Here is a 14660-nt window from a genome sequence, read left to right on the forward strand (position 1 = left end):
AAGGTGATGGGAAAGTGGAGAGGCATAATGTTACTTTAACAACACATTCAGAAACTCCAAATCCTTAACAGTCAGTAATGCTTTTGTATTTACTATTGTACACAGTTTCTCTGGAAGACAGTCTTGTCCTTGGTGAAAACTTCACAGCAAATGACAGGATACATGGAGTGTTTTGATCAGAAACATTCACAGCAATGGAAACTGTTATTGAACATATTGTGCTTTTTTTTCAATCACCCTCAGAGATGAAAAGTTTTCAGATTTTGATGATCTATAACACATGGTATTAAAAAAACTTAAAGCAGTTGGAACCTTGTGGACACATAAATTGTCATCATTTTTCAGCTGAGCTGTGCATCCTTCTGTTGTGATCTACCCTGTGGTTTGTGGCTTGCTCCTTGCCTGCTCAACATTAGCAGGCACAGAACACACTTTATGCTGCTGTAAACATAATGAGCTCTCCTTTTAGGGGAGGAGCCAGATGAGACAGATACACAAAAGTAACTTCAGTTTTGTTGTTATCAACCCTTTCATGACAAATAGCATAAATGCTAGTATAACTTAAAAAGATAAATGCATTTCAGTAAACAGACTGGGAATGAAGTCAGAGGCCAGCTCTGGAAATGGAAAAAGTAGAAAAGTAGGCCAACATCACATATGAAAAAGAAGGATAAATATGTTAATGAGTCTTCAAGGTTGTACAAATGCATCTACTCTATGGTAGTTTCTAGTTTTATTTGTATATAGCTTCCCCAAGACAACTTGATGTTCTTAATCAGACATTTGAGAAAAGGTGGTTGCAGTGTTTTGACAAAAAAACCCAAAAACGAGTGAAGAATAAAGAAAAATTTACACTCACATGCAATCTCAGTGCTTTACTACAAACACAAATTAACTTCTTACATAAGCAGTGACAATTAAAGTACTGGAAGAAACCAATCCTGCTAACAGTTGCTGGTGAGCTCACTTGTCTCCACTGTGAAACTAGTTTGAACCTCTAAGACTCCTATACACTTATGAACTTTAACTTAAGAGCCAAGAGGGCCTGTGTGTGAGCCAGTAAGTTTAAGTGAGCCCACACAATGAACTACTGGCACTGCTGCTCCATAGGCCAGTGTGATATGTTCCACTTGCCTCCCAGAGTGGAGGCATCTCATCTAATGTTACTTCTCTGGGGTGTGTCTAGCATGATATAAACTATGAGCTTATACTCAAATACATATGTATATATGTTTATATGTGGGTAATAAGTGCTTTCAGAGTATAACAGTTTCTACCTGTCTTAGACTCCTACTTAGGATGAGATGAAATATCCTATAGAGGTGCATAACACATGATGTTGAAATGGAGGCTAAGCAATTCACTTAGCGTAGATGTCTAACTTTTAGTTAGCTAGATTAAAATGAGATGGCTTCATTCCTGGTGTTTTCCTGCAAGTTTTTCATTCCTTAGTCTTCCAGAAAGGGTAGATAGAGTTCCTGAGAAAGTAACTGAATTGTGAATATTTCACATCAATTATGTTTTTCATAGGTGGTTGGGTGAAATAACACATTTGGGTGAAAACCCTGTTCCCTACATTGTATATCATTGTCAGATTTCATTCATAAGACTTGACACTTTTGAATTAATCTACTCCTCCATATGGGAATTCTCACAAGTGTGATTAAAGTTCCATTTTTTATGCCTGTTTTAATCTGATCTTATATAATTCACATCACTATTTCCAATATTGAAACTGTAGTGCTGTGCAGTGTGCGTTCCCTGGGATTCAAGTACAGTAGATCTGTGTAGAAGGAAAGTATGAGGAGGATATAAATAAATCAGATCAGAGAAAACTGCAAAATCTAGGCTTTAAAGAAAGTTCAAAAATGTAAAATGCTCAAGGAATAGCAGGAATGATTAAGCCATTAGTGCCACTGCAGAAGTGAGCCATGTCCTGTGTTGGAACTATAACTCAGGCTTAGCCTTTAGTAAACCTTGAATGCAGTACAATAATTGAAACTTTTAATATCATTCAAGTATCATGGAAGTAAAAGAGTTAACTTAGCTATTGTTATGTATGCAATTCCTAAGCAATACAATACTAAGACTGAAAAAAGCCAAACAAAAAAGCTGAAAAATGCAAAATGTAAATTCCCACACCAACAGTCTTGACATTACCTCTGTTGACTATACTTACTCTCTTATTTGAATTTATTTTTCTGTTCTTAAGAATTATTTATTTGTATGAAATCAGTTGCCTACCATAAATCATACAGGCTGATAAAAAGAAAAAATGTAATAGCACTCTTAGCCTTGTTACCTCTTCTTTTTCCAGGATTTTCTCTCTAAGAAATTTTTATGAATTCGAGCAGTGGAGGCTGGCCATTGATAAAGACAGAAAGAAAGATAAATGTAACATTTCAGAGTAATTTTGTGGTTTAGGAAATGCAGCCAAGACTTTGAGAATTCTGTAAAATCCCTCACTCTTCAGTGTATGGGCTAGTCTCTGCATTGAAAGAAACTTTCCCTGATGTCCAGGTATATCTAAGGATTGAAGCAGAAATCGCTGACCAGTGTCACAAGTTAAACTCCGTGAGGGTTTCTTTCTGTTCATGATGTTTTCTACATATACAAACCTGTGGCATTGGCAGGAGAAGTTGGGTCTTGCGTAGAGGTCATCCACAAACCCTATGATATGTTTTCTTGTGTAATAGAAGCAAATCAGCAACAAAAGGTTCATTAGATACTTGAGTACTGCTTTTTCTTTCTTCCCTTTTTTTCTTTTCTTTTTGGATCTGTGACAAGGTATTATAAGTACTGTACAGGATAGATCCTGCAAAGTAGAAATGGAAAGCTCTGCCAATAAATAATTGACGTGTGAAGTTACATAATTTCATATGCATCAGGTATGGAAATGCAAGTAAGACTGTAGTAACAGATTTATGTCATTGACATGTTACAGCTGTCTTTGTAGAGGATGACTCCTGTAAGGAATCTTGTGATATTTATTATATTTCACATATGTAGGTGTGGTTATTAGGACACAAAGCAGCCACTATAAAAGAGAACAAGAAAAAGATTAAGACAGGTACAGAAAGAGTTGATTTTTTGTGCTGATTGTTGTTTCGTTTCTTGCCTACAAGCAGCTGTTTCCATTTGTGAATGTCTGACAGAAACAAGATCTTGCAGCTGAGGTTTTTTGGGTTCCACTTAATGGAGAAAGGGATCCTTTGAACTCTGCAGAATACACCAGGTCTGACCCCTTTCTTTGCTAGCACAATGGTTCCTAAAGGCAAGTTGCCCCTTTGTAGCCCAGTCAATGTTGTAACAGAAAAGGCCAAAACGAAGGCATGAATAAACTTCCATTGCAGCAATCCTGAGCCCCAAAAATGAGAGAAAGAGCACAGAGAGTGAGAGAGAGATATAATATTTGCTCCACCAATCCCTGCTCACTGTACCTTTATAAATACTACCTGCTATCCTGGAGCTTTGATGTGCCAGACAGCAAAATAGCCCTGCTCAGCTTGCAAACCTCCAGACAGACAGAAAAATAATTCCTCTTCAGCACCAAACAAGGGTGACAGAATATCTGTCACTGGAGATAATGTTAAGATGATTTCAAATGGCAAATTTCTTTTCACCTGACTACATTCTTATTGTTGTCTTGTGTCATTCTATGAGCATTGGACAGAAATAGTTACACAATAGGTTCATCAAGAAGGTGAAGATTCCTTCCTTTGTTTGTTATTATGTAAAGCAAAATTAAGAGAGTTAATGGAATCAAACTAATTTAGAGACTCTGGCTCATGTGTGCTAGGTATTACTGCTCTTTTGACACAGTTTTTGACAAAAATTGCCTAAGAAGTGGAGTAGTTATTATCCTACTGCTAGGAACACTGTCTGGGCATTCTGAATTTTGCTTTTATAGGCTGATGTCTTTATACACACTAATCTCAACCCTTTTGTGCTTCTGTCACCCAGCCATAAGGACTTGGCCACCACTTTTCTCCTGACTCTCGGCTTTCATTTCTGTGTGGACCCTAGTCCTAAGAGTTGCTAATAAAAGTGAATTATGCTCAAAACAAAATTGTAATCTGTGCAAACTCTCTAAAGGTTCCACACAAATTTAATTAGACATGTGATTTACCCACTTAAATCAAGAACCAAGTTAAACAAGGGTTTAATTTTTTCAAGCAATGCAGCCCAGGCCAACAGCACTGGGCAAGGGATGAATTGCTCCAATCATTAGCAGGGGAGAAGTTGGTTTGGAAATTTAATAATATTAATATCTGTGCCAAACATTTTCAAAATTAGTAGTTTAAGAGCCAATGTAATATGAATAATTGACAAATCTAAATGGCTTCTTATACCCATAAGAGTTGTAGTTCTCCTCAAACTTGTTCTTAAAATTACCTTTCTTTCCCTCTCTGATAAATTCCAAATTTGATGTAAAATTTCGTATTACTCCAGAAACACTAGAAATGTTGTAGAAGGATAAAATAATTGACATAAATAAGTTAAATAACAAAGAGGATGTAGTGATTGACTTAGTCATTTTTATTTTATTCAATAATGCTCTCTCTTAAAAATTGACTGAAGGTGGCTTTGAATTTCACCATTAAAAAGTCCAAAGTGAGAATTTAGGCCAAACTTTCCATTAAGAAACCCAAAGCCTCAGACATGATGGACTTATGAAGTAGAAGGTATTGATTGTCACTGTTGATATTTTTTGTACTAATGTTTCTTAATGAAATAAATATAAAAATATTTGATCGGGCCTAGCAGGAGTTGCATTGGGGTGAGCATCAGGAACTATCTTATTCTGAACCCTCTGAGGGTATAAATGTGATGAAACAAATCCTGCAATATGCACTTGAATATCACACTTGATTTAGGAAATTTGGAATGCACTCATGCCCTGTAACCATAACAAGTAGGTATTTTTTTTTCCTAAATACTGGCTTATAGGACATAAGCACTGGAGAGAGCATTAGGAAGACAGTGCTGTGTACAACACAGTGTCAAAACATTTGGTGCTGTGATTCATCATCAGCTGCCCTTGTGTATGGTGTGCTTCACTGTTGGACAGGCCCCTGCTCTCCAGGTTCCCTCCCATCTGGCCAAGCCCAGGAGGAAGGTCTGCCTCATATGTGCAGAGAGGTGTGCTCACCACATCTTGCTTCAGGCTGCTCTCTGCTGCCTTCTGGATGAAGCACCCTTCTGCCCATTGATTTTGAGGTTTAGAGAACTTTGGAAAAAATTCTCTTGAGATAAGATGGTGGTTGTTTCCATCTTCAGGGGAGTGGGGCCAGGAGATAATGGGGATGGTCATTCAGACCTTCTGGTGGACAATGACTCCACAAGAGAGGGAAAATATATTCCTCTCTACGTGTAAGAAGAGACAAGTATTTATAGAGTGAGCTTCTTCCTATGTCTACCAAGAACTCTTCAACTGGCCTCTTGGGAGTTGTTATGTCTATGTGTGTTAGTAGAGCAGAGCTGAGAGACAGAATGAGGCAAATGGCCTTTTTTTGTGGTTAGGTTTTGGCTATCTGGTGCAATTTCTTTTCTCTTATAGGTTTTAGTTTTTTGTGAGAATTCCTATGTGATCTGATGGGGCTTTGCTAAGCTGCTGAGGATAGGACAAGCTGGGAAAACATACTGGAGGAGAACACCTTGACAGAGTTAGGGAATACCCGTGCAACACTTGGCATGTTTTTACCATTCTGTCTTGTTCACTGTCATAAAACTGTTTCACAAATGAATAAGTGGGAACTGATATGACAGAGAGACATTTGTGTAATGTGTATTGGCTTCCCCTATTGGCATATGGGGAGCTAAATGCAGGGAGTGCTGCCAAAATTATTCTGAAGTGTTTTACTCACCTTGTAAAGTGGGATGCAATAATGTTTGTTTTTCTTTCTTGTTTCATGTAAATTTTAAGATGGGTAACGTTAAGAGATCCATCTTAAAAGATGAGATAGCCATCTTAAAATTCCCCATTCTGGTAAAAAGAATACATTGAAATGAGAGGAGAAAACAAAGGTTTTCATGGTGAAAAGATACACAGGAATGGATAGACTAATTTGTCTTTTTCCTCAAGTTTTCCTGTTTTTATCCTTTTGTGTACTTTTATGAAATTCAGCCTCAAAAAATCAAAGTCAATCTTATGAGTTTCTGTGGAAAGACATGGTAAAAGGTAATCCTAACTTTTTCAATTACTTGATTGGGGCTGAAGGTCATGTATTCTCTTCTTTGTGTTGGAAATTTAAAAAATCATTAGATAACTGAAGAAAGGATTTAGTTTGTGGGGCGTTCCCCCCCCCTTGTCTGTTTAGGAATTGGTAATAGCAGTCAGGGATGGAACTTCCTGAAAGTATAGGAGATAATTTTATACCTTTACTAGTAAAAAAGAGAGAAATTACTACATTAAAACTCTGCTCAATCCAAACATTCAGCCATCTGGGCAGTGGGAACCTTTCCAGTTGTAGGAATCAGAATCCACTGGAGAAATTTTGACATAATGTTGCAACTCAGACTATAAAAACTAAAGGTTAGGTTTGAGCTGCATGATAGCAGGAGTTATTTGTCTCCTATTAACATATTTTTGTTACATGTTTCTGAAAATTGTCATTGTTGTGACTGTATCTTGCACTTGGGACCTGTGTCTGGCAGGTAAAATGATTTTGTAGCAAGTGAGCTGCCAGAAGGCTGGTGAAATAATAAGATACAGGGGGACTTTATAATAATTTAAATTAGTTGCATATAGAAACATCATGCCTGTCACTTTAATGCAATAGGCCTCCATTTCAAGACAAATTCAGGACAACCATGAATGCCTCGTTAGGACTCTCATTTGTAACTCAGGATATAAACCTGTTGTGTACCTCTCAGTGGAGGTAGAGATACCTTCCTGGGAGACAGCGTTGAGATCTACCTATGTCAGGGTTTCACCCTCGAATTCTTGGGAAATCTGGTCAAGAGTGAGAGTATGTGAAGTGAGAGAAGATGACTGGGTGGCACTGAACTCGATGGGCTCTCTGCCCATTCAAAGGCAATGTGCCATTCCTGACTTGTTCCTGCTGGCTCCTAGCTGTCCTTGTTGCCAGAAATGTGTGGCATCCTTCTCTGCAACCCCTATTGGCAATCTGAGGGAGTCTGGAAACTGCTGCATCCTCCAGAGCACCCACTGGTTACATCACGCTGGCTAGGCAGTGAGCAAAGCAAACGGTGTGCGCTCCTCATTGCCCCTGATTCAGAGCTGTTTCCCTCCTTTGTTCCTGTACTATTCTGTCTAAAAGGTGTGAGATTTACAACCCTGAAGAGGGGTATAGTAACATTCCCTGGCAGCCTTTGTTTGCTGCTCCTTCAGCTATCAGCAGGTGACTCAGAGGGGAGTTGGAGGCGTGGCTTGCTCGTTAGCAGGAGAGTGAGAAGGCTTTAAAAACATCTCTAGGGAGCGCAAGCGACCTGGAGCGCAGCGAACAGGAGCGGGCAAACAGGGGCGTGGCACGTCAGTGAGGGCGTGGCACGGCAGTTTGCACGGCAGTTCGCACAGGCAGGGCATAAGCCTAGGTATTTCTGCAGCCCTTTTTTTTTTTTTCTGTTTGTTTGTTTCTCTCTTCTACCTTTCCCCACAGCTCAAGGCAGTCATGCCTCCCAAAAAAATGAAAGCTGTTGCTCCTGTTACCAGTAGACGGGTGTCAATACAGACAGAACCCTCTAAAAAGGATGCAGCCACTCAGGCCTCTGGCTGCATAGACTGTCTGAGCCTGGACCTACTACCAGAGGACAGTGTGAGAAGCACCTGCATACGATGTGAGCGATGAACGATTTGCTGTGTCTGGTGGCAGAGCTAAAGGAAGAGGTGGATAGGCTCAGAAACTTAAGGGAGAGTGAAAGGGAAATTGACTGGTGGAGTCACACCCTTTCCACTCCTAAGGAAGCCCAGCAGGAGGTGGTGAAGCCCAGCCCCTCCTGCCATCAGGCAGACAGAACAGACCATAGGGATGGGGACGAATGGAAGCAGGTGCCTGGTCGTAGAGGCAAAAACACCCCCTCTCGACCCCTTTCACGCCAGGGTGCCCTTAAAAAACAGGTATATGGCCCTGGACTCGGACAGTCTGTTGGAGGACAGTCAGGAGGAGGATCTGTCTACAAGGTCTTCAGGTTACCCCCAGTCTACCGGACGGGTTACAACTACAGGTAAGAGGAAAAAGAGAAGGGTTGTTGTAATCGGTGACTCCCTTCTGAGGGGAACCGAGGGCCCTCTGTGTCAGCCAGACCCATCCCACAGGGAAGTTTGCTGCCTTCCCGGGGCCAGGGTGAGGGATATTACCAAAAGACTTCCTAAGCTTATCCAGCCCTCAGACTATTACCTGCTGTAGGTTGTCCAGGTTGGAAGTGATGACATTAATAAAAGGAGTACCAGAGTAATTAAAAAAGATTTCAAGGCACTGACCCGATCTCTTCAGGGGACAAGAGCACAGGTAGTAATTGCCTCAGTTCCTGTGCTAGCCGGGATGAATGAGGAGAGGTTTAGGAAAGCCCAGCTTACCAATAGGTGGCTTAGGGGATGGTGCTATCGTCAAAATTTTGGGTTTTTTGATCATGGGGCAAACTCCGTGTTGCCCAGTCTCGTCAAAGCAGATGGGCTTCATTTATCTAGGAAGGGCAAAAGAACTGTAGCCCATAAGTTGGCAGGGTTGGTTAGGAGGGCTTTAAACTAGGTTTGAAGGGGGAAGGGACGGCAACTGGGCTCTCCAGAGATAGGCCTAAAGGCATAGAGCCCGAGTTGAGAATGAAATCAATGGCCCAGCTGAAGTGCATGTACACCAATGCACTCAGTATGGGAAACAAACGAGAGGAGCTGGAAGCCATAGTGCAGCAGGAAAACTATGACATAGTTGCTGTCACAAAAACGTGGTAGGATGACTCACATGACTGGAGTGCTGCTATGGGGGGCTACAAGCTCTTCAGAAAGGACAGGCAGGGAAGGAGAGGTGGAGGGGTGGCTTTATATGTTAGAGAGTCCCTTGACTCTGTTGAAGTTGAGGTCAGCAGTGACAAGGTTGAGTGCCTGTGGGCCAGAATCAGGGGCAAGGCCAACAAGGCTGACACCTTTGTGGGTGTCTGTTACAGACCGCCCAACCAGGATGATGAAGGAGATGAATTATTCTACAAGCAGCTGGCGAATGTCTCAAAATCTCCAGCCGTTGTGCTTGTGGGTGACTTTAACCTGCCAGATATCTGCTGGGAGCTTCATACTGCAGAGAAGAGGCAGTCAAGGAGGTTCCTGGAGTGTATAGAGGACAATTTCCTTCATCAACTGGTAAATGAGCCTACCAGGGGGAAGGCCCTGCTAGACCTACTGTTTACAAACAGAGAGGGGCTGGTAGATGATGTAGTGGTTGGAGGCCGCCTGGGGCATAGTGACCGTGAAATAATAGAATTTTCAGTCCTCAGGGATGTAAGGAGAGCCACCATTAAAACCTCTACCTTGGACTTCCAGAGAGCAGATTTTGGCCTATTCAAAAAACTGATTCAGAGCATACCCTGGGAAACAACCCTTAAAGGCAAGGGGGTCCAGGAGGGATGGACATGTTTTAAGAGGGAGATTTTGAATGCACAGCAACAGGCTATACTAGTGTGCCGAAAGGCCAGCCGGAGGGGAAGACGGCCAGCTTGGTTAAATAGGGAGATTCTGAAAGAAATCAGGGATAAAAAGAAAGTTTACAGACTATGGAAAAAAGGGCTGACTACTTACGAAGAATTTACAGATAGAGCTAGGTCATGCAGGAAAAAAATTAGGGAAAGAAAAGTGGAATTTGAAGTAAATTTGACTATTTCAGTTAGGGATAACAAAAAGTCCTTTTATAAATACATTAATAACAAAAGGAGGGGCAAGGAAAACCTCCATTCTCTGTTGGACTTGGAGGGAAATATAGTTAAGGAAGATGAGGAGAAGGCTGAGGTACTTAACACCTACTTTGCCTCAGTTTTCACGAGTAAGACAGGTGGCCCTCAAGACAACTGGCCTCTGGAGCTGGTAGACAGGGAAAGGGAGCTGAATACCCCTCCTGTATTCCAGGAGGATATAGTTACTGACTTACTGAGCCAGCTGGATCCTAACAAGTCTATGGGACCAGATGGGATCCATCCCAGGGTGATGAAGGAGCTGGCAGAAGAGCTTGCCAAACCAGTCTCCATCATCTTCCAACAGTCCTGGCTCTCTGGGGAGGTCTCAGATGATTGGAGGTTGGCCAATGTCACCCCAATCCCCAAAAAGGGCTGCAAGCAGGACCCTGGCAACTACAGGCCTGTCAGCCTGATCTCCATGCCTGGCAGGGTTATGGAGCAGTTCATCCTGAGTGCAATCACACAGCACCTTCAGGGTGGACAAGGGATTAGACCCAGCCAGCATGGGTTTAGGAGGGGCAGGTCCTGTCTGATCAACCTGATCTCTTTTTACGATCAGGTGACCCACCTGGTGGATGAGGGGAAGGCTGTGGATGTGGTCTGTCTGGACTTCAGCAAGGCCTTTGACACTGTCTCCCATAATATACTCCTGGAAAAGCTGGTAGCCCATGGCCTGGACAAGTGTACCCTCTCCTGGATTAAGAGCTGGCTGGAGGGTCGGGCCCAGAGAGTGCTGGTGAACGGAGCTGCATCCAGCTGGCGGCCGGTCACTAGTGGTGTTCCCCAGGGGTCTGTGTTGGGTCCAGTCCTGTTTAACATCTTTATTGATGATTTAGATGAGGGAATTGAGTCATCATCAGCAAATTTGCTGATGACGCCAAGCTGGGAGGGAGTGTCGATCTGCTGGAAGGCAGGAGGGCTCTGCAGAGGGATCTGGATAGACTTGAGAGATGGGCTGATTCCAATGGGATGAAGTTCAATAAGGCCAAGTGCCGGGTCCTGCACTTCGGCCACAACAACCCCCTGCAGCGCTACAGGCTGGGCACAGAGTGGCTGGAGAGCAGCAAGGTGGAAAGGGACCTTGGAGTACTAATTGACAGGAAGCTCAACATGAGCCAACAGTGTGCTCAGGTGGCCAAGAAGGCCAATGGGATCCTGTCCTGTATCAAAAATAGCGTGACCAGCAGGACCAGGGAAGTGATCCTTCCCCTGTGCTCTGCGTGTGTGAGGCCACACCTTGAGTACTGTGTTCAGTTCTGGGCCCCTCAGTTCAGAAAGGATATTGAGGTGCTGGAACGAGTCCAGAGAGGAGCAACAAGGCTGGTGAAGGGACTGGAGCACAAGCCCTATGGGGAGAGGCTGAGGGAGCTGGGGTTGTTTAGCCTGGAGAAGAGGAGGCTCAGAGGTGACCTCATCACTGTCTAGAACTACCTGAAGGGAAGTTATAGCCAGGTGGGGGCTGGTCTCTTCTCCCAGGCACTCAGCAATAGGACAAGGGGGCACGGGCTTAAGCTCTGCCAGGGGAAATTTAAGTTGGATATCAGAAAAAAATTCTTTACAGAGAGAATAATCAGGCATTGGAACGGGCTGCCCAGAGAGGTAGTGGATTCACCATCCCTAGAGATTTTTAAACGCAGATTGGACGTGGCGCTGAGTGCCATTATCTGGTAAATGGACTGGAGTTGGACCAAGGGTTGGACTCAATGATCTTGGAGGTCTTTTCCAACCCAATCAATTCTATGATTCTATGAGTCTATATTATAGCTGCCACATATTAGCTGTTTCTTGTTGAACAACAGAATCCTTCTGAGTTTAGAAAGATGATAATTCTTATCTGACTGACGCTTTGATATAATTTTTCAATGCAATTATGATCACATTCAATACTTCAGTGTAGTGTATTTACTGCAAGAATAATATTATTGAGGACATGTTTTCCACCAAATCACGTATTTCCAAGAATGAGAGGAGGGAATGAGTCAGGGCTCTTGTTTTAAAATTAATCTGACTGTTTCCTAAAGCTACCAAGATATTGCTTTTAATAGGGAAGACTGAAAAATATCTGAGGTATTTGGATTTGGCATGCTGGTCTCAAACTTCAGTTGCTCAGAATATTTTATTTGCAGAAAAACTGTGGGGAGGAAAGAACTCTCCCTAGACACATACCAATTGACTGGATATAAGTCAGTCGGTATGTGTACCGTCATGGTTTTCCCTTAAAAATAAGGTCAGTTCCTTGTGCTGGAGACAATGGTTTAGTATGTTAAATTATGTGCAATATGGTATGTTGAATTATGTGCTGCAATCTGGAAGGCAAATCCTTCTATGAAACTGTCAGTATAGCTCGTAAACCAGTTTTAAGGGCTTAAAAGCACAGTTGCCTGCCTCAAACACTGCTAAGGTCACAGAAGGACTTTGCCATGAGAAAAACAGAAGGGAGCAACAGAATGGTGTTAACTCCAGCACTGGCAGAGGTGAAATCTGGGTAACACATCCAGAGGGAAATTCCAACTGTGGCAAACTGTGTAACGAAGCAACTGCCCATAGTCATATCACTGGACAAATAAAAATCACCCCAAGTTATGGGACAAACAGCATCTTCGACCACCAGTGACCACTGAAGCCCCTGCCCAAATATGCCTTCATGGATACCTGGAACTTGGACTGTAATTTAAGCCACAATGGGAACTTGAAAGAAAATAAAGGTGGTACAATTGTTTGGGTGTTATCTCAGACCTAGGGAGAGGGTAACAAAGCTGAGGGAGAAGAATATATCACTGGTAATGGACAAAAAGAATGCAGAATGTATGGGCCACAAGGAAAGCCAACACAGCAACTGTGCTGAAATCAGCTCTATCTGGGTAAAAGGTAATTCCAGCAGGGGCAGATGGAGACCCCTGACTCACAGATCACCTATCCAAGAAATCCACTAACTCAAAAGAGAAAGACTAAGCATGTAGATTAATTAGCATTAGAGGCAAGGGAATCATTTAAGTAGAAGCACAAGAGGACTGCGTAGCCAATGAACATTAATTCCTTTGTTTGCTAATATGTGTAAATAGTAAAGAGCTTTGAACTACCTCTGAACCCCCACTACTGAGAAGCCCAGGGTGAAGAATGCATCAGAGATAAGATGCTCATTTTCAAGACATCACTAGAGAGAGATTTTGAAGGATAAATAGAGGAATAATTTTTCATGTGAAAAATGCAGGAGCAAATAAAAACAGTTAAAAGATGAAAAATGCCCATTATTTCCTCAGCAAAATCAGTTATTCTGCAAACCATGCATGGATACACTTGAAATAGAAAAATAAAACACTAGAGAGATTGTTATAAATGCTTTCTTTCTGTAAGACTTTACCCATAAAATAATTATTTTAAATCTGAAAGATAGTGATTACTTTTTCCCTTGAAATTTATACTAAGAATGAGAGCTTAACTGATTTTCAGCTTGCAATTGAAACTTAAATATCTTAACTGAAGATTCAAGGAAAGTCAAATACTTCATCCAGCATGAAATAAGCTCCAAACATTCTTCTGTCTATGTAGTTTTTCTAGGTCTGTAATAATAAATAGTAAGGGTTTAGTCTTTTAAGCCTATTGAGTCTCGAAGAGAGAAGTCTTTCTAGAAGTTTTAAAATGAAACAGAGTCTTGGTTTGACATTGCAGATCTCTACAACCCTTTGAATTACAGTGATGGAGAGGTTAAGGCATAGATTTTATAAATATTCTTATCTCTAAAATTATTCTAATTATTTAAAATATATTCAGAAGTTGGTGGAAAAAATTAATTAAATTATATAGGCTATTTCTAGAGAATTATGTGGGCTATTTCTAGAGAAAAATCTGTCATTTGCAATAAAACTGGTGTCTGAAGTGAGTATTCCAAAAGCAGGAGGCTATTATGTCATAGAAATGTGAGGCCTAAATTAATGTTTAGAAAGCTGCATTTTTTTCTGCCTACCCATAAATCAGGGCTTAATTCTGCTGAAGGGCTGTGTGTGCTTTCTGAAGGAGTCAGACTGGTACCCAAGATACTATGAAGAAAGAACTGAAATATCAGGTTTTAAAGGCCAGTAACTGCCTAGAAGTCTTTCCAGAGATGCAAAGTAGTGCATGTATGTTTTGGTTCTTTTGCAATGCGTTTAATTTAAACACAATATGACTCAGTTAAATGAAATACACGTTATTCACTCAAGTAAATGCTACTTCATGCTTCTTGAGAAAGTTTTTGACATATGATCACCAAACTACACTGAAAAGAGAGCTCAAAATGTGATAAATAAACTACTAAAAATTACTAACTCCAGATTTCAAGATTAAGTATTCCTCCTGCAACTGCAGCTAGAAGCCATGAATTAGAAGTGTTAGAAGCTTAAATCATCTCCTGATCCCTATAACTGATCCTTTCACATCAGTCTAGATGACTATAGGAAATGTAAAACTTGTTCTGTGGTTGTCTGTACTGCTGTCTTCCGTGAAAAAAGCAGATTTCAGTCCTTGTGTATAAACCCTTCACGAACTCCTCCAATTTAAATCTAAACTTTCAAAAACTGCCATTTTTGACATGTCCATTTCAGATGCCTTGTGGGGGACCTGTCCTGTAAAGGTTTTAAGTACCTACCTTTCTGAAGATCATACTATTTTGAGGCATCAGAAGCTGAGGACTATAAAATGGCTAGTCATTTTTTTAAAATGTAGGCCTGATATTGTAAGTCAGATATTATTTGCCACAGAAAATATATTTATAGTATACCTAC

Source organism: Pithys albifrons, chromosome 7 (genome assembly GCF_047495875.1).
Source record: "Pithys albifrons albifrons isolate INPA30051 chromosome 7, PitAlb_v1, whole genome shotgun sequence".
NCBI classification, from domain to species: Eukaryota; Metazoa; Chordata; class Aves; order Passeriformes; family Thamnophilidae; genus Pithys; species Pithys albifrons.